The sequence below is a fragment of the Pinus tabuliformis genome, chromosome 6 (assembly GCF_031772625.1).
Source record: "Pinus tabuliformis cultivar Carrire ecotype Pingquan chromosome 6, CPIR1, whole genome shotgun sequence".
In the NCBI taxonomy this organism is placed as follows: domain Eukaryota; kingdom Viridiplantae; phylum Streptophyta; class Pinopsida; order Pinales; family Pinaceae; genus Pinus; species Pinus tabuliformis.
This window is the reverse complement of record NC_142292.1, coordinates 194,075,590-194,102,108: the sequence shown is the minus strand read 5'-3', so window position 1 is coordinate 194,102,108 and position 26,519 is coordinate 194,075,590.

Here is a 26,519-nt window from a genome sequence, read left to right as displayed (position 1 = left end):
ACTCTTCTCTAACTGATCCTGCACTGCTGCATGTATCTGTTGTATCCGTTGAATGAACTTAATTGCTTTGTTCGCATCATCATGTTCACCCACTTTGTCCTCTTCACCAAACATGAAATCCATTGGTGACTTCGGTAGATACCCAAAACATGTTTCAAATGGCGATCGATTAGTCGACTAATGTAAGGCTCGATTGTAAGCATGTTGCACATAAGATAAAGATTCATCCCACAATTTAGGATGTTCACTGCAATACCCTCGGAGAATATGTATAACTGTCCTATTTACCACTTCAGTTTGTCCGTTGGTTTGTGGGTGAAAGGTTGTGCTCTTTTTCAACTTTGTGTCCATGAGTTCCCATAAGGTGGACCAAAATTCTCCTACAAAACGAGTGTCTCAATCAAAAATAATAGAAGTAGGTAATCCAAAATGAACCCATACCTGATCGAAGAACATCTTTGCAGTCTGTTTAGCTGTCACTTGCTTTTTGCAGGGAATAAGAATACACATTTTGCTGAATTTGTCGACCACAACATACAAGTAATCATGCCCTCTCCTGGACATAGGAAGTCCTCCAACAAAATCCATGGAAATGTTGTCCCATGGTTGCAAAGGAATTGGAAGTGGCATGTATAAACCAATCTTTCGATTGCTTGGTTTGTTGGTCGAACACATCACACATCCTTTAATGTATTTAACAACAATTTCACACATATGAGGCCAGTAACAATACCTTTGAACTTGTGCCATTGTTTTGCTTACTCCAAAATGCCCTAAAATGCGAGAAGAATGTGCTTCTCGAACAACATGTGCTCTTTATGTTTGTGGTATGCATAACTTACCCAGATGATATAACAACCTATCATGAACATGATAATTGATCTCTTCCACCTGAGCACCATGAGTTAGTGATTCATAAATTTCTTTGAAATCAACATCCGTTCTATATTTTTCTATATAACTTTCATGTTTTAAAGAACTACTATGTAGAACTATAGAAGCATTCAAAGATGGCATAGATAACATATCAGCTACTTTGTTTGTAACACCTTTCTTGTACTTAACTATTAAGTGAAATTGCTGAAGAAACCCCATCCATCTGTAATGACGAGATTGTTGCAACTTAGTTTGAGATTCTAAGTACTGAAGCGGCTGATGATATGTGTGAATCACTGTTTCCTTACCCATTAAATAATGTTTCCATTTCTTAACACTTTCGACCAAAGCAAATAGTTCTTTATCATATGTCGGATAATTCATTACTGCTTTAGAAAAAATTTCTAAATGAAAACAAATTGGTTTCCCTTTCTGAAGTAAGACTGCACCCATTACATAACCACTAGCATATGTTTCAATTTCAAATGGTTGTTGAATGTCTGGTAAAGCTAAGATTGGTGTTGTGACTATTTTCTGCTTAAGTGCATCAAAAGATTTTTGTTGTTTTCCTCCCCACTGAAAGGAAACTTTAGAACCTGTTAAAGCATGTAATGGCGAAGCAATCAAAGAAAACTGAGCAATGAATTTTCTCCAATACTAAATTGCACCTAAAAAACTTCTAACTTCAGTCACATTCTGTGGTCTTGGCCACTTAACAATCACATCAATTTTAGCTGGATCTATTTTTAAACTTCCACCTCCAACTATGTAACCAAGATAATTTAGTGAAGTTTTCCCAAACTCACATTTGGAAAGTTTAAGGTACAACTGTTCTCTGTTTAATACTTCAAAAACCTGCTTAACATGTTTAACATGTTCTTCTATACTGGAACTGAAAATCAGAATGTCATCTAAGTAGATTATGACAAATTTATCAATGTATGGGCGGAAAACATCATTCATAACCCGCATGAAAGTTGTTGGTGCATTACACAAACCAAAAGGCATTACCAACCATTCAAATAGTCCCTGTCTAGTTTTGAATGCAGTCTTCCAAATGCCATTTTCTGTTATCCAGATTTGATGATACCCACTTCTTAAATCTAACTTAGTGAAATAGATAGCATTTTTCAGCTGATCAAGTAAATCATCTATCCTGGGAAGAGGATACCTGTTTTTGATTGTTATTTTGCTTAAAGCCCTAGAGTCAACGCACATTCTCCATGTCCCGTCTTTCTTAGGAACCAAAATTATGGGTGAGCCACATGGAGATGAACTAGGGCAAATAAAACCTTTTCCAACCAATTCCTGTATTTGTTTCTTTATTTCTTCGTTCTCTATAATTGATAGGCGATACTTTCCAATCTTAAGAAGAGGGGCATCTGACATTAGGTGTATCTCATGTTGTATTTCTCTTTTTGGAGGAATATTTTTTGGTTCCTTAAATAGATTTTGAAAATAATCTACCACTTTAACCAAACTATCTTTAAACTGAGATTCACAACCTAAAAAAGCATCTTTTCGATCCTTATGTTGCTCTTTCACAACCATAAGTACATATTTCTTACTTGAACTTATTAATCTCTTCATTTGATTAAATGAAACTAAATCCAAGTGTGTTTTAAGTTTATGTGCCCTAACAATAAATTCAATCCCATCTTTCTTAAGATGATATTTATTCTCTTTCCTATAAAACATTGCATCACGATCATAGAGATAAGGACTTGCCAACACTACTCCACATATATCAGCTAGAATCACATCTAAATCTACTTCATCAATGTAATGATTTGTAATGGAAAATTTTAATCAACACTTATTTGTGACATTATTCTGAGTTTCTTTATTCAGCCAACCTAGAGGGTATGGTCTTGGATGATTATGTGTCTCCAAACCCAATTTCTTAACTAAATCTTCAGATATTAAATTTGCATGTGATCCACTGTCAAATAATGTATCTATCTTTGTGTGCTTAGAATTTATCCTGATGTGAAATAATTCAACCCTTGTATCCTCATTTAGATGACTTCGATTGGACGAAGGTATAGAATTATTAGAACTTGAACCAGTATCAAAAGTTTTACCTGTTGAAACCATTGTGGTTATTTTACCTTCATCACATGATTCGGAACCCAAATCTTGCTGGATTGATGTATTGGCCTTCTTCTCACCTTTCTTCTTTAGAAACTTCTTCGGTTTGAGTTCTGGGTGAAATTTCCAACATTTGGACTCATCATGTCTGATCCTCTGGCAATGAGTACAAGTAGGTCTTTCACCTTCCTTCTGAGCTGTTGATGTTCTCTTTCCCTTCAAATTACCCTTCTTCTTGTTGTCTTTGGAATCCTTGATTTCCAATTGTCTAGTTGGTGTTTATGAAAACTTGAATGGCCTACCACCTAATCCAATATGTATGGCCTGAACACACACCTCATCAAAATCATCAGGATTAAACATCAAAAAAGTATGCTGCAAATATGAATGTAAACTTCCGATGTATTTTAACAAAGTTTCATGTGTATCCAATGAAATACCAAGTTCCAATGCTTTCTTTTTGAACTCCTAAGTAAACTCCTGAACATTCTGCCCTTTACCTTGCCTCAGATGCTACCAATCAATCACAACTTGTTGCATATAGCCTAAAGGATAGAACTATTTCCTAAGAGCTTTCAAAACTTAGACCATGAAGAAATGATTTTTCCTTTTCGCTTTACATCTATTTGAGTTTTACTTTCCCACCATATTAAAGATTTTCACCCCATTCTAAGTGTAGCTAACTGAATTTCATTTTATCATTAGAGATGTTCGGAATACGATAATACACTTCTATCTGCTTAATCTAGTTATCCAACTTTTCAAGATTCATTTCACCAGCATAAATAGGTAATTCAAATTTTACATCAAGTTTCAAGAGAGATGTTTTCTTAGGTTTCTTTTCCGTTTCCGATTCTGAACTGGAAGAAGAGGAAGAAGAATATGATGATGGAGATGATGGGGGTGAAGGAGGTTTATCATCCTTGCCTTTACCTTTGTCCTTCTTCGATGTCTTTGATGAAGAAGTTGCATCTCTCGCCTTCTTGTCTTTGTACAATTCTCCCAACATCTACTGCATAGTCAAGAATTCTTGTTGAAACTTTTCTTCACTCATCTTAGTTTCAGTGTTTTCACCTGCATCAGATCCTGACATGGTCGATTTATGAACAACTCGTCGCTTTCCAATCTCTGGATTGATCTACTCAAGGATCCCTTCTCCTCGTTGCGACTTTGACTTGGTTAACATTCAATGGAAAATTCTACAAATGCAACCTACTCTGATACCAAATTATATGATATGAAATGATCATTCATTAAAAATAATGCAGAACTGATTAGCCATTATTGAATTGAATGTTAGCTGAAAAGTGCGGAAATCAAGGAAAACTGCTTGAGAAGATGACTTTACGATAGCTGATTAAATACAAGAGAGATGCATAACAGAAATGAAAATAGTAAAAACACAATGATACCAGACATCAAGTTTGATTACAGAGTTCGTCCCTGATGGGCTACGTCTCCAGGTCTACTTTCAAGATGGGCAACCGCTTTATTAGGATTGAAACAGGAGAAGTTGATTACACAGAGAAAAGACCAGACTAAATGTGCACACAGGAACTTCTGATCAATATCAATAGATATCCCTCTAAACAAGCTTTCCAATGCCTGTCACGGTTCCCAATTCTGACTCTAGATGCTCCTATTACATTGAAAACAAAACTGCCTATAACCTCCAGAATCTACAAACAAAAAACCAAAACCACTCTCCTTGATCAATGAAGAAAAACTGCCTCTTATAGGCCTGTAGGTCTATCAAAACCTCCTTGGCTGAATTCGAGATGGATTTGGTTGCTTCTGGATGAGTTTGGGAACTAGGCCTGGTTGTTTAATGACACATAGGCTAGGTTTTAGGTCTTCGCATTAGTTTTTTTCATGTTGGGATTCTCTCATATCACTTGGCTTTTGAGTCAAGTCACCAAGGGTGGAGCGAGAGAAAAATTATTTTGGTCTAAATCCCAACATCTGGTGTTTTCCAATTTGAAGCATCGCATCTACTCTGCACCAGTGTTGACATTACCAAACCTTCAACAACCATTTGAAATTGAGACAGATGCCTTTGACTATGCTATTGGTGTAGTTCTTACCCAACAGGGGCATCCGGTGGCATATCTCAGTGAGACACTTTCAGAGGCAATCCAAAAGTATCCCACCTGTGACAAAGAGATGTATTCCATTATGTAGGTCTGCCGAAAATGGAAGCATTACATTTTGGGGAAGGAAATTATCATCCACACAGACCATCGATCCCTATAGTTCATACAGACACAAGGAAAGATGCAGATTGGTAGCCATCAGAAATGGTCCACATATCTGTAACAATTCCATTTGAAAATTAAGTAGAAAAAGGGCAGCACTAATAATGTTGTGGACCGCCTCAACCGACCATCATTTATGGCGCTGACTACAATTCTCAGTTGTTATGGACACGATACTTTTGGATGGTCGCATCTTTACAAGAGTGATCCAAAATTCGGCATCACATACCATATGTTCCTGGAAGGCAAGCAAGTTCCAAACTTTCACCTCCAGGACACACTATTGTGCCACCTGGGACACCTTGGTGTTCCTTCAAGCGAGCATGCCAAGATGATTTGGGAGGCACACTATAGTTGGATCACTGCACATTTTCGAGTAGACAAAATAGTGGAAGTGTTGCAGAAGTATTTTTATTGGCCGAACCTTCGACAGGATGTTGCGAAGTACAACATATCCTACACTGCCTACGCCATTTCCAAACCTACAATCAAGAACCAAGGCATGTATACTCCTATGCCTACTCCTAGCCATCCCTGAGAATATATCTCCATGGATTACATGACAAGCCTCCCTTCTACCAAGCATGGAAACGATTGTGTTTTCGTGGTCGTCGATAGATTCGCTAGGATCACCATTTTGGCAGCCTGAAAAAAGAGTATCACAGCAGAAGCCACTGCCAAACTCTTCTTTGAACGAGTATGAGTACACTTTTGGATCCCATAGTCCATTATCTTAGATCAGGATAGTAGGTTCCTAAGTACATTATGGTCAAGCCTTTGATCATTGTTTGATACCAAGCTCACTAAGTCCACGTCCTTCCACCCCAAAATTGATGGCCAAATTAAGGTTGTTAACAGAATGGTTGTGCACATCCTGCGCAAGTACAACTCAAAGCATCCATACACATGGGATGAAATCTTCCCCTATTTCCAGCACAACTACAATATGGCTCTTCAAAGCTCCAATAGATACAACCCCTTTCAAGTAGGATTGGCATTCCAGCCATTGTGTCCCATTGATGTCGCCATACCACTTGCAGTTACTCATGCAACTTCGGCTCATGTCTATTCTAAAGCTGACAAAGCTACCAGATTCATTGAACACATTAAACACATATGCCAGTAGATCCACGACATATTGGACAGAGTAAATGCTAAGTACAAACAACATCATGATCAGCATCGGGTGCCACACAATTTCCATGTGGATGACAAATTTCGGTTACATTTACAGAAGGAACACCTCGTTGGGGCCCACCACAAGCTTCACCCGCTTCAATATGGGACTTACACCATCACCAAGGTTGTAGGAGATAATTCTTTCGAGCTCATCATTCCACCATTCCTTGTCCTGCTCCCAATATTCAATGTGGACCGGTTGCATCCATACTTTCCCACATTACTGTATAATTCAGACATTGTTGAGCAGTTGACACCAACAGAGCTCAACCCAAGTTATATCGAACAGGCACAACTTATAGGATCACAGATATAGAAATCAATAAACTCACTAGCATAACATCCAACTATATCGGGCTGTCAAAGTTGGCCAACTCCTGCAACAAGACAAATGGCTCACCAGGGACCAAGTTGAGAAAAAGTTTCCCCATCTCATAAAGGCACTCAATGCAATGGGGACAATTTCTTCCTAGGGGGGACGACTGATCCAGGTGGCTATTAGTGGCCACCTACCTATTCCACTTGGACCCCCACCATTATTATTTTCATTTTTTCATTTTCCTTAATTGTAGCACAGTTTACTATTTTTGGCAGTTTTTTGAGTTGTGAACTTTCGAAGCCGTTTTAAGGCTCTAAATCATGATTTCTTAGAAAATGGGAAATTAAAAGTCTTTCACAACATTTGTAGTTGGAAGTTGTATTCCTCGGTTAGATATTTCTAACGAGGTATCGTGTGCATCAAACTAAGATCATATGCCAAAGTTACAACCCTGGGAAGATGATGTACCAATTTACCCCAACAGGGCCCATAGCTACAATGGGGATCTCCATAGATCCACTTCATTGAACACATTTGACACATGTCCAATAGGTCCAAGACATATTGGACAGAGAAAATGCTAAGTAAAAACATTGGCATGATCAACATCGAGTGCCACACAATTTCTAGGTGGGTGACAAAGTTTGGTTACATTTGCAAAGGGAGTACCTCGTTGAGGCCCACCGCAAGCTTCACCCGCTCTGATATGGGCCTTACACCATCAACAAGGTTGTAGGAGATAATTCTTTCGAGATCAAAATTCCACCATTCATTTTCCTGCACCTAATATTCAATGTGGACCGGTTACATCCATACTTTCCCCCATTATTGGATACATCAAACGTTGTTGAGCAACTAACACCAACAGAGCTCAACTCAAGTTGTATTGAATAGGCCACAATTGATAGGATCATGGTTACACAGATCAAGAACACTCGCTAGCAGAATATCCAAATGTATTGGGTTGTCAAAGTTGGCCAACTCCTACACCAAGGCAAGTGACTCACTAGGGACCAAGTTCAATAGAAGTTTCCCCATCTCATGGGGGAACTCAACGTAATGGGGACCATTGCTTCCTAAGGGGGTAGGAATGGTCCAGGTTGGTATTGTGGCCACCTGCCTATTCCACTTGGACCCCCACCATTGTTTCTTTCACTTTTTCAATTTCCTTAATTGTAGCACAGTTTACTATTTTTTTCAGTTTTTTGGGTCTTGGACTGCCGGAGTCATTTTGAGGCCCTAAACAATGTTTTTTTGGAAAAATGGGAAAATGGGTCATAAATTGATATTAGTAGTTGAAAGTTTTATTTCTCAATTATGTATTTCTAACGAGGTATCGTGCACGTCAAATGGAGATAGTATGCCAAAGTTATGACCCTGGGACGTTGATGTACCAATTTACCCCAACGGGGCCCACAATTTTGGCATTTAATCTATTAGGGTTATTTTTTTGGATGTTTAGGGTTTTCCATTATTTATCAATAATAAATAGGCCTTAGAGCCTCATTGTAACATAGTTCAGAGGCATGTAGCCACCACATCTCTTCTCAGACATAAGCTACCATCCCTTGAGCTAGTTCATTTCCATTCTGTATGTAAGCATATTTTAGTTATTTGATATTAATGAAATGAATTTTTACTTATGCTGCATCTATGTGTTTATTTTTATATATGTATTTTGTTGTGTTTCTATATAAGTCTGGATCAGTGGTATCAGAGTGGTCTGCTCTTTCTCTTTTTTTCTTTCCATGTCCCCAACGAGGTTAGGGTATAACGATTTAGGGCTTGAACTCGTTGAACCTTTGCAAGACCAGCCTCGCAAACCCTAAAAGCCTCCCATGGCGGAAGAAAAGAAAGATGAGTGAGAAGGATATTCTTTCAAAATATTGATTGAATAAGCCCTCGAGTGACAAAGGAACATGATGATGGCAAACGTTTCCCAGATCCTATGGTGGATGCCCACTAGAAACGCATCTTCATCCAGAAGCCACTCTGGAGGTGCCACTCCCTTTAAGGTACAAGTCAAATTTGACATTCCCACATTTCAAGGAAAAATAGATGTATATGTCATAGATAAATGGTTAAATTTGTTGGAAGGATATTTTTCGGTTCATGATTTTTCCAATAGGGAAAAATTTACTTTTGCACTCTTGAAAGCCGCCCCCCGTATCAAGGACTGGTGGGAAACCTACTGTGAGTGGAAGGACAAGAGGGAACCCTCACTGTTCTCAATTGCACCCACTTGGAATTCTTTCTTATATGCCATCATGGAATAGTACTACCTTGTCGAGAGCTATGACGACAAGTACATACAATGGACTACGTTGCAGAAGCAGAGGGATCAAGATGTGCATGAGCTGACGAATCTTTTCCATACCCTACGCACAAATATGGGTATCAAATATTCTAAGAAACATATGGTGCTCAAGTACCACAGTTGTTTACAAAAATACATTCAAGAGGATATGGAGTTCCTGGACATCTCCTCGCTTGGTGCAGCATACTGATACACTGCCAAGATTGAGCATAAATTCAAGTAGAATAAGCGAGACTTTGAATCTGTGAACCCAAATTAGAGAAAAGGCACTTCCAAGCCATAGAGAAAATGGAAAATCCTAGCTGAGACGCCCCCGAGGAACTCCTCGAAGCAACAAGCAAAGGGTGACAGGAAGGAAAATAAGGACACCAGAAAGTGGTGTGAGTTCCATAAAACTCTCACTCGCAACATGAATGAATGTCGCGCAAAGTAGGCGTTGGTGGTTGAGCTTAAAGACTCAGAGAGGGTTGCATGTTCTAATTATGGGCCAGAACACAACAAGGGTAAGCATATCATTGACTCAAAACCCACTGAATGGTAGCCACAACCAAGCTCCAAACAACGGAACTCGAAGATCCATAGGAGGGGGAGTGCCTCTTTCACTCACAAATGTGGGTACAAGGTTCATCGGTGCAATTCATCGTTGATAGTGGGAGCTAGAAGAACCTGATATAAACAAAGTTAATTAAGAGATTGAAGTTTCCAAAAACATCACACCCACATCCGTACACCATCAGGTGGCTCCACCAAGGGCAAGATATTCGTGTCATCCAACAGTCTCATGTGCCTTATAGCATCAAGCCCTTTGTAGACAAGGTGTTGTGCAATGTTTCCCCTCTGGAAGTCTGTGATGTTTTGTTAAGTCATCCATACCTATGGAAGAATCATGTTGTATATGAATCCAAACCTCATTCTATTATTATTACTTTGGGTCAGAAATTGTACAAGATACTGAAGGTAGTTACATCTACCGCCCTTTCTTTGATCTTTGTTAAACAATGTATTAAGATCATCTCCCAGACATGGAAATTTATCTTCCTTATGATTCACCCTCAAAGCAAGAGGAATACAATGGCCAAATTCACAGCCTCCAAACAAGGCTCCTCTACAAAACAACAGCAGATGGACAAGGTCATGGAATAGTACAGGGACATCTTCACCTTACCCACGTGGATACCCCTACACTGTTAGGTTAAGCACTCCACCGATTTGACCCCAAGCGCGCCGCTACCCAATGGACTGATCTACTGACGCTTTGTTCTGGAGAATGATGAAATCAAGAGGAAGATTTGTGAGTTGTTGCATAAAGGGCACATCAGGCCAAGTTCCTCACTCTGCGTGAGCCAGATTGTGTTGGTATAGAAGAATGATGGAACATGGAGGCTATGTATTGACTATCAGGCGCTGAATAAGATCCCTATCCAGAAAAGGTATCCAATCCCACGGATTGATGACCTTCTAGACTATCTCAAGGGGGGCAAATATTTCCGCAAGATTAACTTGAATTCCAGTTATCACTAGGTACCAATCGAACCCTCTGATGTGTGGAAGACTACCTTCAAATCCAAGAAGGGTTTTTTACAATGGTTGGTCATGCCTTTCGGTTGATGAATTCCCCCACAACCTTCATGAGGATGATAGATGACATATTGTGTATGTTCACAAACTTGTTCATGGTAGCTTATTTGGACGACATCTTGGTCTTCATCCGGAGTTGGGAAGAGCACCTACACCATATTCAACGGGTCCTCCAAACCCTGCGACAGCAAAAATTGTGTGTGAATTTGGCAAAAGAACTTTTGGTAATAACCCAGGTTCAATATATGGGGTACATCATTGATGAGTGAGGTGTGCATGTGGACTCAGCCAAGATAGAAGTTATTCGGGATTGGCTAGCCCCAACCACTCTAACATAGCTCTACATTTTTCTAGGTCTTTCCAATTTCTATCGCAGGTTCGTGTTGGGATTCTCTTATGTTGCTTGGCCTCTAAGTCAAGTCACCAAGGGTGAAGCAAGAGAAAATTTCTTTGCACTAGTTCTCACATTACTAGACCTACAACAACCATTTGAAATTGAGACAGATGCCTTTGATTATGCTCTTAGTGCAGTTCTTACCAAGTAGGGGCATCTAATGACATATGATAGTGAGACACTTTCAAATACAGTCCGAAAGTATCCCACCTATGAAAATATATATGTATTCCATTGTGGAGACCTTCCAACAATGGAAGCATTACATTCTGGGGAAGGAAATGGTCATCCACATGGAACATTAACCCTTGTAGTTCATACAAACACAATGAAAGTTGCAGAATGATAGCCATCAGAAATGGTCCAAATATCTGCAACAGTTTGATTTAAACATTAAGTAAAAGAAAGGAAGCACCAATAATGTTGAAGATTGCCTAAGCCAACTGTCTGTATGGCGTTGACCACAGTGCTCAATTATTTTGGACATGAGACTTCGGGATGGCCACACAGTGTACAAGAGTGATCCACAATTCGGAACCACATACTAGATATTCCTCGAAGGCAAGCAGGTTACAAAATTTCACCTCCATGACACATTTGTGTGCCACATGGGACACCTCTGTGTTCCCTCAATCAAGTGTGCCAAGGTGATTTTGGAGGCACACTACAGTCAGGTCTCTGCACATTTTCGGGTAGAGAAAATAGTGGCAGTGCTACAAAATTATTTTTATTGTCCGAACCTTCGATGGGATGTTGGGAAGTACATCAGATCCTACACTGCCTGTCTTATTACCAAACCTACAATCAAGAAGCAAGGCCTGTATACTCCTCTTCCTACTCCAAGTCATCCCTGGGAATCTATCTTTGTGGATTACATGTTGGTCCTCCATTCTACCAAGCATGCAAATGACTTTGTTTTCATGGTCGTCGATAGATTCTTTAAGATGGTCATTTTGGCGGCCTACGAGAAGAGTATCACAGTAGAATCCACTACCAAACTCTTCTTTGAACTAGAATTTGTACACATTGGTATCCCACAATCCATTATCTTGGATTGGGACAGTAGGTTCTAAAGTACATTATGTTCAATCCTCTGGTCCCTATTGGATACCAAGCTCACTAAGTCCACAGCCTTCCACCCCCAAATTGATGGCCAAATAGAGGTCATCAATAGAATGGTTGTGGACATCCTATGCATGTACAACTTGAAGCGTCCATGCACATGGGATGAAAGCCTCCCTAATGTTTAGCAGAGATACAACAGGGATCTCCACATCTCCACTATCCATAGCCCCTTTCACTTATGATTTGGATTCCAGCCACTGTGTGCCATTGATGTCACCATACCACTTGCAGTTACTCATGCAACTTTGACTCATGTCGAGTCTAAAGTTGAAAAAGATACTAGCTTCATTGAACGCATTCAACACATCTTCCAGTAGGCCCACGACATATTGGAAAGAGAAAATGCTAAGTACAAATAGTGTCATGATTAGCATCAAGTGCCACACAATTTCCAGGTGGATGACAAAGCTTGGTTACATTTGCAGAAGGAGCGCCCCGCTAGGGCCCACCGCAAGCTTCACCCACTCTGATATGGGCATTACACCATCACCAAGGCTATAGGAGGCAATTATTTTGAGCTCATCATTCCACCATTCCTTGGTCTACACCCAGTATTCAAATTGGTTCGGTTGCGGCCATACATTCTCCCATTTCTGGATACGTCAGACATTATTGAGCAGATGACACCAACATAGCTCAACCCAAGTTGTACTGAATAGGCCATGACGGATGGGATCATGGATACACATATCAAGAACACTATCCAATAGAATATAACGCAGTTGAATCCCAAAAATGATATCTAATATAATGCACTGCGTAAATCCCCCATACTTAAATTCAAAAAGAGTCAAGGGATCTCTACTTGAATGGTTCATGAGGCACAATACTTGCTAAGGTTTTGCAAATGGGGTAGCAAGCTAAGTGGGCTTGATTGTGGGGAAAAACTCCACAGTTAAGCGCGCTTGAGCCAGAGGAGTTCTGGGATGGGTGACCTCCTGGGAAGTCCTGGTTACCGGGTGCAAGCCCTGAAGTGATGATTGATGCTATGTGATTCGTTCTCCACATTTCACTAGTTTCAATCCCACTTCTTCACCCCTGTGAGCATCACCCGATGCAATGAGTGCTAAGTGAACTATTCAAAAATCATGAGAAATTAGTCAGTTACGACTACCTCTCATGGAAATGGTCATACGTTTGAATGACTTACTTAACGCAGTTGAATCCCAAAAATGATATCTAATATAATGCACTGCGTAAATCCCCCATACTTAAAAAAATAAATAGGCCTTTAAGCCTCATTGTAATATAATTCAGAGGCATGTAGCCACCACATCTATTCTCGGACATAAGCTACCATCGCTCGAGCTAGTTCATTGCCATTCTATATGTAAGCATATTTCAGTTCTTTGATATTAATGAAATGAAGCTTTACTTCTATTGCATCTCTATGTTAATTTTTATATTTTTAATATGTTTTGTTCTTGTATAAGTTTGGATCAAGTGTATCAGAGAGGTATGTTGTTTCTTTATTTTTCTTTGCATGTCCCCAATGAGGTCAGGGTATAAGGAGTTAGGGCTCGAACTGGTTGAACCTTTGCAAGACCAACCTCGAAAAACTGAGGGCCACCCATGGAGGAAGAAAATAAATATGAGAGAGCAGGAGATCCTTTCAAATATTTCTAAAAGAAGCTCTTGAGCGAGAAAGGAACGCGATGATGGACAACTTTGCCTAGATCCTTCGACGGATGCCCACAGGTGACGCATCTTCATCTGACATCCACTCTAGAGTTGCCACTCCCTTTAAGGTACAAGTCAACTTTGGCATTCCCACATTTCAAGGCTAGATAGATGAAAATGACGTAGGTAAATGCTTAAATCTGTTGGAAGGATATTTTTCGGTTCATAATTTTTCCAATAGGGAAAAGATTACTTTTTCACTCCTGAAATCTACCCCCCACTTCAAGGACTGGTGGGAAACATACTGTGAGCAGAAGGACGAGAGGGAACCCTCACTATTCTATGTCATAAACCCTTGTAATTATTTCCGAGATGCCACCAAGGAATAGTACTACCCTGTTGGGAGATATGAAGATAAGTACATATAATGGACTATGCAACGGCAGCAGAGGGATCAAAATTTGCATGAGCTAACAAATCTTTTCCATACCCTATGCACAAAGTTGGGTATCAAATATCATGAGAAACATCTAGTGCTCAAGTAAAGCAATTTTTTACACAAATACATTCAAGAGGAGATGGAGTTCCTAGACATATCCTCACATGGTGCAACATACAGATACGCTGCCAGGATTGAGCATAAATTCAAGAAGAAGAAGCGAGACTTTATATTTGAGAACCCAAAATAGAGAAAAAGCACTCCCAAGCCACAGAGAAAAAGGTAGATCCTGGCCAAGACCCCCCATGGAAACTCCTTTAAGATACAAGCCAAGGGTGACGAGAAGGAAAAGAAGGACACCAAAAATTGGTGTGAGTTCCATAAAACTCCCACTCACAACAGGAATGAATGTCGCACAAAGAAAGCGTTGGTGGTTGAGCTAAAAGACTCAGAGATGGATGCATGCTTTGATTCTAAGATGGAACCTAACAAGGGAACTAACAAGGGTAAGAAGATCATTGACAGAGAACCCACTATGACGATAGCCACCGCCAAGATCCAAGAGGCGGAACCTGAAGATCTAGAGGAGGGGGGGCACCTCTTTCACTATAAGATGTGGGTAAAAGTTTCACCGGTGCAGTTCATCGTTGACAGTGGGAGCCAAAAGAGCCTAATCTTGAATGAGGTCATTAAGAGATTAAAGCTTCCAACAATGTTGCACCCACAGTCATACACCATCAGGTGGCTCCACCAAGGGTGAGATCTTCATGTTTACTAGAAGTTTCGCTTGCCTTATAGCATCAAGCCCTTTGTAGACGAGGTATTGTGCGATGTTACCCCTCTAGAAGTTTGTGATGTTTTTTTAGGTCAGCCATACCTATGGAAGTGTTATGATGTATATGAATCCAGACCTCATTATGTTATTATTAATTTGGTTCAGAAATTATACAGGATACCGAAGGTAGCACCATCTACCGCCCTTTCTCTGATCTATGTTAAACAATGCAGTAAGATCATCTCCCAAACTGGGAAATTTGTCTTCTTTATGATTCTCCCTCAAAGCAAGACGAAGACTGTGCCCACATCCACAGCCTCCAGACAAGGCTCCTCCGCATAACAACAATAGACTGAAAAGGTCGTGGAAGAGTATAGGGACATCTTCACCTCACCCACAAGGGTACCCCTACACTTTTAGGTCAAGCACTCCATCGATATGACCCTGGGCGCGCTGCTAACTAATGGAATGATCTACCGACTCTCTTATTTTAACAATGATAAAATCAAGAGGCATACTCAAGAGCTATTTCAGAAAGGACACATCAGGCCAAGTTCCTCATCTTGTGGGAGCCTGGTCGTGTTGGTACACAAGAAGGATGAAACCTGGAGGCTTTGTATTGACTATCCGGCACTGAATAATATTGTTGTCTGGAATAGGTATCCAATCCCACATATTGATGACCTTCTGGACTAGATCAAGGGGGCGAAAATATTTTAGTAATATTGACTTCAAGTCTGGTTAACACTAGGTACCAATAAAACCCTCTGATGTATGTAAGACTTCCTTCAAATCCAAGGAGGGCCTTTTCGAATGGTTGGTCATGCCTTTCAGGATGACGAATGCCCCTCAACCTTCATGAGGCTGATGGATGACATACTGCATACCTTTACCAACTCATTCATGGTTATGTATTTGGATGACATCCTGATCTTCAACCAGAGTTGGGAAGAGCACCTACACAATATTTGACAGGTCCTCCAAACCCTGCGATGGCACAAATTGTGCCAATTTGGAGAAATGAATATTTCTTAAGACCCAAGTTCAATATCTGGGGTAAATCATTGATTAGTGGGGTGTGCATCTGGACCCAACCAAGATAAAAGTTGTTCAAGATTGGCTAGCCCCAACCACTCTAACAGAGCTCCGCAGCTTTCTGAGCATTGCCAATTTCTATCATAGGTTCATGTTGGGATTATCTCATATCACTTGGCCTTTGAGTCAAGTCACCAAGGGCGGAGTGAGAGCAAAGTTATTTTGGTATAAATCCCATCAGAAGGATTTTTCCATGTTGAATCATTGCCTTTGCTCTGCACTAGTTCTCACATTACCAAACCTACAACAACCATTTGAAATTGAGAAAGATGACTCTGACTATGTTATTGGTCAAGTTCTTACCCAATAGGGGCATCCGATGGCATATCATAGTGAGACACTTTCAGATATAGTCTGAGAGTATCCCACCTATGAAAAAGAGATGTATTCCATTATGTAGGCCTGACAACAATGGAAGCATTACATTATGGGGAAGGAAAAGTTCATCCACACAGACCATCGACCCTTACCATTCATACATACACAAGGAAAGTTGCAAAATGATTTCCATCAAAAATAGTCTACATATCTACAAAATTTCCATTTTAACATTAAGTACTAGAGTCCTCAACTCTTTTGGACATGAGACTTCAATATGGCCACATATTTACAAGAGTGATCCAGAATTCAGCACCACATACTAGATGATCCTAGAAGGCAAGCAAGTTCCAAACTTTCACCTCTAGGACACATTGTATTTCCACCTAGGACACTTTCATTTTTTCAAGCGAACATGCCAAGATGATTTAGGAGGCTTACTATAGTTAGGTCGTTGCACATTTTCAGGTAAATGAAATGGTGGTAGTGTTATAGAATTATTTTTATTGGTCAAACCTTCGACAAGATTTTGGGAAGTAAATCAGATCATGCACTTCCTGCTCCATTGCCAAACCTACAATCAAGAATCAAGGCATGTATACTTTATGCCTACTCCTATCCAACCCTAGTAATCGATCTCCATGGATTGCATGTCAGGCCTCCCTTTTACCAAGCATGACAATAACTGTGTTTTTGTGGTCATCGACAGATTCTCTAAGATGGCCATTCTAGCAACCTGCTAGAAGAGTATCAATATAGAAGCCACTGCCAAACTCATCTCTCAATGAGTATGGGTACGCTTTGGGATCCCACAGTCCATTATCTCAGATCGGGACAAAAATTTCCTAAGTACATTCTTGTCAAGTCTCTGATCGGTGTTGGATACCAAGCTCTCTAAGTCCATGTCCTTCCACCCCTAAATTGATGGCCAAACAGAGGTCATCAACAGAATGGTTGTGCACATCCTGCGCATGTACAACTCGAAGCATCCATCCACATGTGATGAAATCCTACCCTATGTCTAGAATAGCTACAACATGGCTCTCCACAACTCCACTAGCCACAACTCCATTGATGTCTCTATACCACTTGATGTTACTCAGGAAAATTTGTCTTATGTCCAGTCTGAAGCTGACAAAGCTACTAGCTTCATTTAACGCATTCAACACATCTATTAGCAGGTCCACAACAAATTGGACAACACAAATTCTAAGTACAAACATCGTCATGATCAGCATCAGGTGCCACATAATTTCTAGGTGAGCGACAAAGTTTGGTTACATTTCCAGAAGCAGTGCCTTGCAAGGGCCCACCACAAGATTTTCCTGCTTTGATATGGGCCTTACACCATCACCAAGACGATAGGAGAAAATGCTATCAATCTCAGCATTCCACCATTCCTTGGCCTACACCCAGTTTTCAATATGGACCGATTGCAGCCATACTTTCCTCCATTGTTGGATACAACAGACATTGTTGAGCAGTTGACACCAACAGATATCAACCCAAGTTGTATCGAATAGGTGACAACTGATAGGATCATTGATAAACATATAAGGAACACTAGCCAATAGAATATACAACTGTATTGGGTTTTCAAAGATGGCCAAATCCTACACCAAGGCAAGTGGCTCACCAGGGACCAAGTTCAGCAGAAGTTTCCCCATCTCATGGAGGCATTCAACGAAATGGAGACCATTGGTTCCTAAGGGGGGAGGATTGATTCAGGTGGATATTGGTGGCCACCCACCTATTCCACTTGGACCCCCACCATTGTTTCTTTCATTTTTTCAGTTTCCTTAATTGTAGCATAGTTTATATTTTTTACAGTTTTTTGGGTCCTAAAATTTTGGAGCCGTTTTGAGGCCCTAAAAAACGTTTTTTTTGGAAAACAGGAAAATGGTAGTCATTAACTATATTTGGATTTGAAAGTTGTAGTCCTTGGTTATATATTTCTAACAAGGTATCGTGTGTGTCAAACGGAGATCGTATGCCAAAGTTAAGACCTAGGGAAGTTGATGTACCAATTTACCCCAATGGGGCCCACATTTTTCATGCTTCATCTCCTAGGGTTAGGTTTTTTGATGTTTAGTGTTTTCCATTGTTTCTCAATAATAAATAAGCCTTCCAGCCTCATTGTAACATAGTTCATGTTAGGTTATTCCAACACATAGGAAATAGTTAAGTACAACTTGGTCTAGTATAGAGTTAGGTATAGAGTTAGGTAAAGTGTGTTTCTTTACTATGTACATTTTGTAACTTACAATCCGACGGTCACGATATGTAGTGATCCGACGGTTCATTCTCTCCTCGGTATTACCGACACTTGATCTGTGGCTTAACACCCGATTGGTCCATGATCTCTATTTAAAGAGCATGGAGGGTCATTTGTAGGGCAATCCGTCTATGAGAGAAGCATATGTAAATTTTCATTCTTTTATTAATAAATTGCCTGAAGTGGCCGCGTTGGCTCAGGCTGTGGACTGTTTCCCTCTTTGAGGGTTTTAACCACGTCAAAAGTACTGGTGTATTGATCTGTGATCTGTCTGTGAGCGGTGTCCTTTGGTGTTCTGTCTGAGGAACTTACCCTGTAAATTCCTACATGGTATCAGAGCTATTTGAGGGCCGCGTCCATTGGTGATCCAAATCTGAAGCCGTAGAACTGCATCCGACTACCGTTTCCTAGATCTACTGTTTCTGACTGCTTTCAGGCCGAGAGGACTGCTCTGTTGTGTTGGGAGCATCTGTTCCAGTGAGGAACCCCTTTCGTTTAACGCAAAAAGGTTTCCGGTAGCCCTAGCTGCGTCATTTTTAAGATCTGGAGGTATACAGTGTTTATTTGCAGTTTACAGTTATTTTCTCTCTATTTATTTCGGTTTTCGGTTTATTTAGCTTTTTTTTATTACCGGATCTATACCTTTCATTTCTACGTATGCTCTTTGCCCTGCGACTCTGTGCGATCTGGGCAAATCAGAAACAGAAAGGAAGGATTTTTCTCATGCGTATGCTCTTTTCCGCTGCGCCTTAGTGTGATCTCGGAAAATCAGAAACATTGAGGAAAATATTTAGTTTCCGGCTAAAGCTAACTTCGAGCCGCAAGGTTCGTTTTTTTTTGTATGTCCGTGTTGGGTTTTGTGTTTTTTGTTTTGTAGGGAAAAAGAGCTTTCTCAAAGCAAGCACGCAACCCAAAGCATCAACCCCCCCCCCTCTCTCTCTCTCTCTCAAACTTTTTGTATAGCTCACTTGGTGCAAAGCTAATTTATGAGAGTAGAGGTCTTGGGTTCAAGTCTCCATTTTGTGGGGGTGGATTTTTCATTTCCGCACATTCCCGCACTTCGTCGGCGACTTCATCAAATTTTCTTCAAAAAGCCATAACTTCTTCATCCGGAAGCCGTTTTCAGAACCGTTTTTTTGAAACAGCCTAATTTTTCGAGATCTTTCCATTGAAACACTTAGTTTCAACATCTATAGCTTCAGTTTTTTTTTAAATGGAAAGTCCATGCCAAGTTATTCTTGACAGCACCAACTACTTCCAATGGTGGTCCTACATTGTGGATTTACTTAGAAGTAAAGGTCTTTACAGAATAGCCACAAGCCAAGAGACCAAACTGAAAGATGAAGACAAGGCAGCTAAATGGGAAAATAGACAAGACCAAGCACGTGGGTTGATAGGGATGTCTATTTCTCCAGATCTTAGATTCCATATTGCAGAACTTGATACTCCTGATGAAACAATGAAACAGATTACTAAATTCTTTGGAATTAAAAATGAACTTAAAGCCCATCAACTTGAAAATGAATTGCTTACATTGGACCCCAATAATTTTTCTTGCATTGAAGATTTTTTGTCCAAGTTCAAGACCCTTAGACTTCTCTTGGAAGGTGTTAAGGTTAAGAAAGAAGATAGTAGCCTTATCTACTCCATTCTTACTAAGTTGGGACCAGCCTATTCTGTGTTTGTTTCCACCTTCCATTCTACAAGAGAAGCCTTCATTTCTCAAGGACAAACCTACAAGTCCCCTTCCTTTGATTCCTTTTGTGATTCTTTAATAAGAGAACAAGAAAAACTCTTACACCTTGGTCTTCTTCATCTTGGAAACTCTTCTAAGAAAGCGTTAGCCGCCCAGCAGCAACCAAATCCAAAGAATCCTAAGAAGTTGTATCCTAAAAAGAATGGTCCTAAACCAAACAAGGGTCCTAAGCAATTTCAGCCTCAAAATGAAAAATCATTTCAACAAAATGATAAGACAAATAAAAACAAAGGGAAGAATACTGATAGACATTGCAACTTTTGTAATCGAGATGGCCACTTAGAATCCAAATGCTTTAAGAAGATGGAAGCCTTGGAAGCAGCAATGAAGAAGCATAACATCCATTTGGAGCAATCTTCAACTTCAACTTCATCTTCAGGAATGGCACTTTCTGCATGTGGTTGTCAAGCATCTCGGTCTGGCTATGCACTAAATGTATCTTCTTCTTCTCATTCTCATGAGTGGCTCATTGATTCTGGAGCTTCTTATCACATGGCCAAAAACAAAGCCATGTTTTCTTCTTTAAATGATTGTAACACCAAAAATATATATGTTGGTGATGATAGATCTCTTAGTGTTGTAGGGACTGGAACTGTTCATCTAGACAATGGTCAGTTTAATGATGTATTATGTGTTCTAACCTTATCCTGCAACCTTCTATCTGTATATCAGATAACCCATTCAGGTGAAGGTAAAATCGTTGAATTTTCACCTCACAATGTTGTAATTAAGGATCTAAGAGATCCTAGACAGATTTTAGCTACTGGCATTGCTGGTGATTCTACAAGGTTGTATAAGTTTCACGACTTTGGGTCATCAAATCTTCCCTCAGTATTTGTTGCTCATAATGATGAAGTGAGCAAACTTTGGCATGAGCGATTTGGTCACTTAAACTATCGCTCTCTTCAGAATCTATGTAAAGAAAATATGGTGACAGGTCTTCCAATGGTATCTTGCAGAGATGGTGTTTGTTCCGGATGTATACTCGGAAAACATCATCGGGACGTTTTTGAAAAACGTGCTTCTTGGCACGCCTCAGCCCCTTTACAGCTCGTGCATAGTGATTTATGTGGTCCACTTCCAGTTGCTTCATTCTCTGGCTACAAGTATTTCTTAACTTTCATTGATGATTTCTCCAGACGCACTTGGGTATACTTCTTAAAACTCAAGAGTGAAGTATTTAACATGTTCTTGGCCTTTAAGGCCTTTGTTGAAAAACAATCTGGACATCAAATTCTTAAGCTAAGATCTGATAATGGCGGAGAATATGTTAAAAACACATTCATCAACTTTTGCACTGAGAATGGAATTCAAATGCAACATACTGTTCCATATACTCCACAACAAAATGGTGTAGCTGAAAGGAAGAATCGCACCTTAAAGGAAATGGCTAATTGTATGCTTCAATCTAAAGGACTAAGTCTTAATTATTGGGCAGAAGCAATTAACTGTGCAAATTACATAATAAATCGCACTGCTACTAAGGTTTTAAAGAATATCACTCCAGAAGAAGCATGGAGCTCAATCAAACCAGATGTAAGTCACTTTCGTGTTTTTGGAAGTGAAGCATGGGCCCATATTCCAGATGAGAAACATAAAGCTTTAGAACCTAAGAGTGAAAAATGTATTTTTGTTGGATATTCTGAAGATGTCAAAGGATATAGACTTATTCCACTTAAGTCCAAAAATGTTATCATTAGAAGAGATGTAAAGTTTGATGAAAATATATCGGCCTGCGAGCCTAGTTCGGCGGATGTGCCACCTCTCCCTATCTCTTCTACTTTTGAAAATATTTCTTCTTCAGATGATGAAAGCGAGGATGAAAATCCTCCCCACCTTCTCAGGATCTTCCTTCAGCTCCTCAGCTTCCAAAATGGGTCTGTGCTACTCGGGATGCAGCAGGTGATCTTGCCGGTGATCCTACAGATCAGCGACGTACACGTTCTCAGTTCGAGAGAGCCTCTTCTTTACTGGCTCAAGTTTCAGTGAATTATGATCCTGACACCTTTGCAGAAGCTTCAGGCCATCCAAATTGGGAAGCAGCTATGAATGAAGAATATCATTCATTATTGGCAAATGATACATGGGATCTTGTTCCTCTACCAAAGGGACGAAAACTTGTTAGATGCAAATGGGTTTACAGAACCAAGTATGGACCAGATGGGAAAGTTGATAAACATAAAGCTCGTCTTGTTGCTAAGGGTTTTTCACAAGTTGAAGGCATTGACTATACTGAAACCTTCTCCCCTGTTGCCAAAATGAACTCTATCCGCCTTGTTCTTTCCCTTGTTGCCTCTTTCAAATGGGAAGTCCATCAGATGGATGTTAAATCCGCCTTCTTGCATGGGGACTTGCATGAAGAAATCTATATGGAACAACCTATTGGCTTTATACAAACAGACTCTAGCCTTGTATGTCGGCTTAAGAAATCCCTTTATGGTCTCAAGCAAGCTCCTCGAGCTTGGTATGCCAAAATGGATAACTTTCTTTTAGAAAATGGCTTTTCTAGGTGTCATTCTGACAATACTGTCTACACCAAGAAAGTGGGCAAGTCTCTTATCATTCTTGTTCCTTATGTTGATGATCTTATCCTGACTGGTAGTGATCCCAACCTTATAAACCATGTGAAGTCTAGCCTTAAAAGGAAGTTTGAAATGACAGACTTAGGACACTTACATTATTTTCTTGGTCTTCAAGTCTTGCAATCCAAGGAAGGTATTTCCCTTTCCCAATCCAAGTATGCCTGTGATATTCTACGCCATTTTCACATGGAAGACTGTAAGCCAGCCCCTTCTCCCTTTCAGTCTGGAGTCAAACTTTCAGTCACTTGTACTTCTCCTGAAGTTGATGCTACCTTATACCGTCAACTTGTAGGAAAACTTTTGTATCTAACCCATACTCGTCCTGACCTTTCCTTTGTTGTTGGCCTTGTTGCTCGGTTTATGCAAAACCCACGTGAAAGTCATTGGAAAGCAGCTAAAAGAATACTTCGTTATGTTCGAGGTACAGTTCAGTTTGGGATTCATTACAGTGCCGAAGCATCTCCTCTATTGGTTGGTTTCACTGATTCCGATTGGGCTGGTGACCCTGATGATCGGAAGTCTACTGCAGGTTATGTGTTCACTCTTGGTTCAGGACCTATTACATGGGCTTGCAAGAAACAAGGTGCCATTTCTCTTTCTTCAGCAGAAGCAGAGTATCGTGGTGCCGTAGAAGCTAGTAAGGAAGCCTTGTGGCTTCGTCAGATCCTGTCAGAGTTTGGCTTTCAGCAGCAGCATCCGACTACACTTTGGTGTGATAATCAAAGTGCCATTCAACTATGCAAAGATCCAGTCCAACATCAGCGCAGCAAACACATTGAACTGCACATGCACTTCATCAGAAAGCTCATTCATGACCATGTTCTTGAAGTGCAATATTGTTCAACAGATGATCAAGTTGCAGACATCTTTACAAAGGTTCTCACAGAGGCGAAGTTCACTAAACTTCGATTTATGGTTGGAGTTCAGGAAGTTGTCACTAAGGGGGGATAGGCTCTAGTGCCTCCTTCCTTCTCCTATTGTGTCATATTTGTAAATCCTTCAATCCTATCCCAAGTTGTTCTTAAGGGGGGATGTTAGGATATTCCGACACATAGGAAATAGTTAAGTACAACTTGGTCTAGTATAGAGTTAGGTATAGAGTTAGGTAAAGTTTGTTTCTTTACTATGTACATTTTGTAACTTACAATTCGACGGTCACGATATGTAGTGATCTGACGGTTCATTCTCTCCTCGGTATTACCGACACTTGATCTGTGGCTTAACACCCGATTGGTCCATGATCTCTATTTAAAGAGCATGGAGGGTCATTTGTAGGGCAATCCGTCTATGAGAGAAGCATATGTAAATTTTCATTCTTTTATTAATAAATTGCCTGAAGTGGCCGCGTTGGCTCAGGCCGTGGACTGTTTCCCTCTTTGAGGGTTTTAACCACGTCAAAAGTACTGGTGTATTGATCTGCGATCTGTTTGTGAGCGGTGTCCTTTGGTGTTCTGTCTGAGGAACTTACCCTGTAAATTCCTACAGTTCATAGGCATGTAGCCACCACATCTCTTCTCTGAGATAAGCTACCATTATTCAAGTCAGTTCATTTCCATTATGTATGTAAGCATATTTCAGTTCTTTGATATTAATGAAATGAAGTTTTACTTTTGTTGCATCTCTGTTTATTTTTATATTTGTATTATGTTGCATTCCTGTATAAGTCTGTACCAGTGGTATCAGCAATCTGCACTTTCTCTGTTTTCCTTTGCATGTCCCCAACAAGCTCATAGTATAAGGAGTTAGGGCTCGAACTGGTTGAAAATTTTCAAACCCAACATCACAAACCCTGATGGCCTCCCATGGCAGAAGAAAATAAAGATGATGGAGCATGAGATCTTTTTGAAATATTTCTCGAAGAACCCCTCGAGTGACAAAGGAACATGATGATGGAAAACTTTGCCTATATCCTTTGGCGGATGCCCATAGGTGACGCATCTTCATCTGGTAGCCACTTTGGAGGCACCACTCCCTTTAAGGTACAATTCAACTTTGACATTCCCACATTTGAAGTTCCAATAGATGTAGATGTCATAGATAAATGGTTAAATCATTTGGAAGGATATTTTTCGATTCATGATTTTTCCAATAGGGACATGATTACTTTTACACTCCTGAAATTCGCCCCCAACGTCAAGGACTAGTGGGAAACCTACTATGAGTGGAAGTATGAGAGGTAACCTTCATTGTTCTCGGTCGCACCCGCTTGCAATTCTCTCGGAGACATCATCAAGGAACAGTACTACCCTATCATGAGCTATGAGGACAAGTACATACAATGGACTATGTTGCGGTAGCATAGGGATCAAGATGTGCATGAGCTGACGAATATGGGTATCAAATATTTATGAGAAACATATAGTGTTCAAGTACTGCGATTGTATACACAAATACATTCAAGAGGATATGGATTTCCTGGGCATCTCCTCTCTTGGTGTAGCATACCGATACGCGACCAAGATTGAATAGAAATTCAAGAATAAGAAGCAAGACTTCGGATCTAGGAACCCAAAGCAGAGAAAAGGCAACCCCAAGCCACAGAGCAAAAGGCAAAGCCCGACTGGGACCCCCTAGGGAAACTCCTCGAAGTCGCAAACCAAGGGTGGCAGGAAGGAAAAGGACACCGGCAAGTGGTGTGAGTTCCATAAAACTCCCACTCATAACACGAATGAATGTCATGCAAAGAAGGCGTTGGTGGTCGAGCTGAAACACTCAGAGACAGATGCATGCTCTAATTCTGAGTCAGAACCCAACAAGGGAACCAACAAGTGTAAGCAACTCATTGACACATAATCCATTGCAACCATAGCCCCTACCAAACTCCAAAAGGTGGAACGCAAAGATCTGGGGGGGTGCCTCTTTCACTTGTAGATGTAGGTAAAAGGTTCACTGGTGCAGTTCATCACTAACAGTGGGAGCTAGAAGAACCTGATCTCAGTCAAGGTCATTAAGATATTGAAACTGACAACGACATCGTACCGATAGTTGTACACTATTGGGTGGATCCACCAAAGGCGAGATCTTTGTGTCAGCCAACAGTGTCATTTGCCTTATAGCATCAAGCCCTTTGTAAACGAGGTATTGTGTGATGTTTCCCCTATATAAGTTTGTGATGTTTTGTTAGGTCAACCATACCTATGGAAGCTACATGTGGTATATGAATCTAGACTTCATTCTATTATTATTACTTTGGATCATAAATTTTACAAGATACCATAGGTAGCGCCATCTTCCACCCTTTCTTTGATCTCTGCTAAACAATGCAATAATATCATCCACCATATTGGGAAATTTGTCTTCCTTATGATTCACCCTTAAAGAAAGAGGAGGATTGTGGCCACTTCCACGGCCTCTAGATAGGGATCATTTGCACAACAACAGCAGATGGACAAGGTCGTGGAAGAGTACAGGGACATGTTCACCTCACCCACAGGGGTACCCCTACACTGTCAAGTTAAGGACACCATCGATATGACCGTGGGAACGTCACTACCTAATGGACCGATCTATCAACGCTATGTTCTA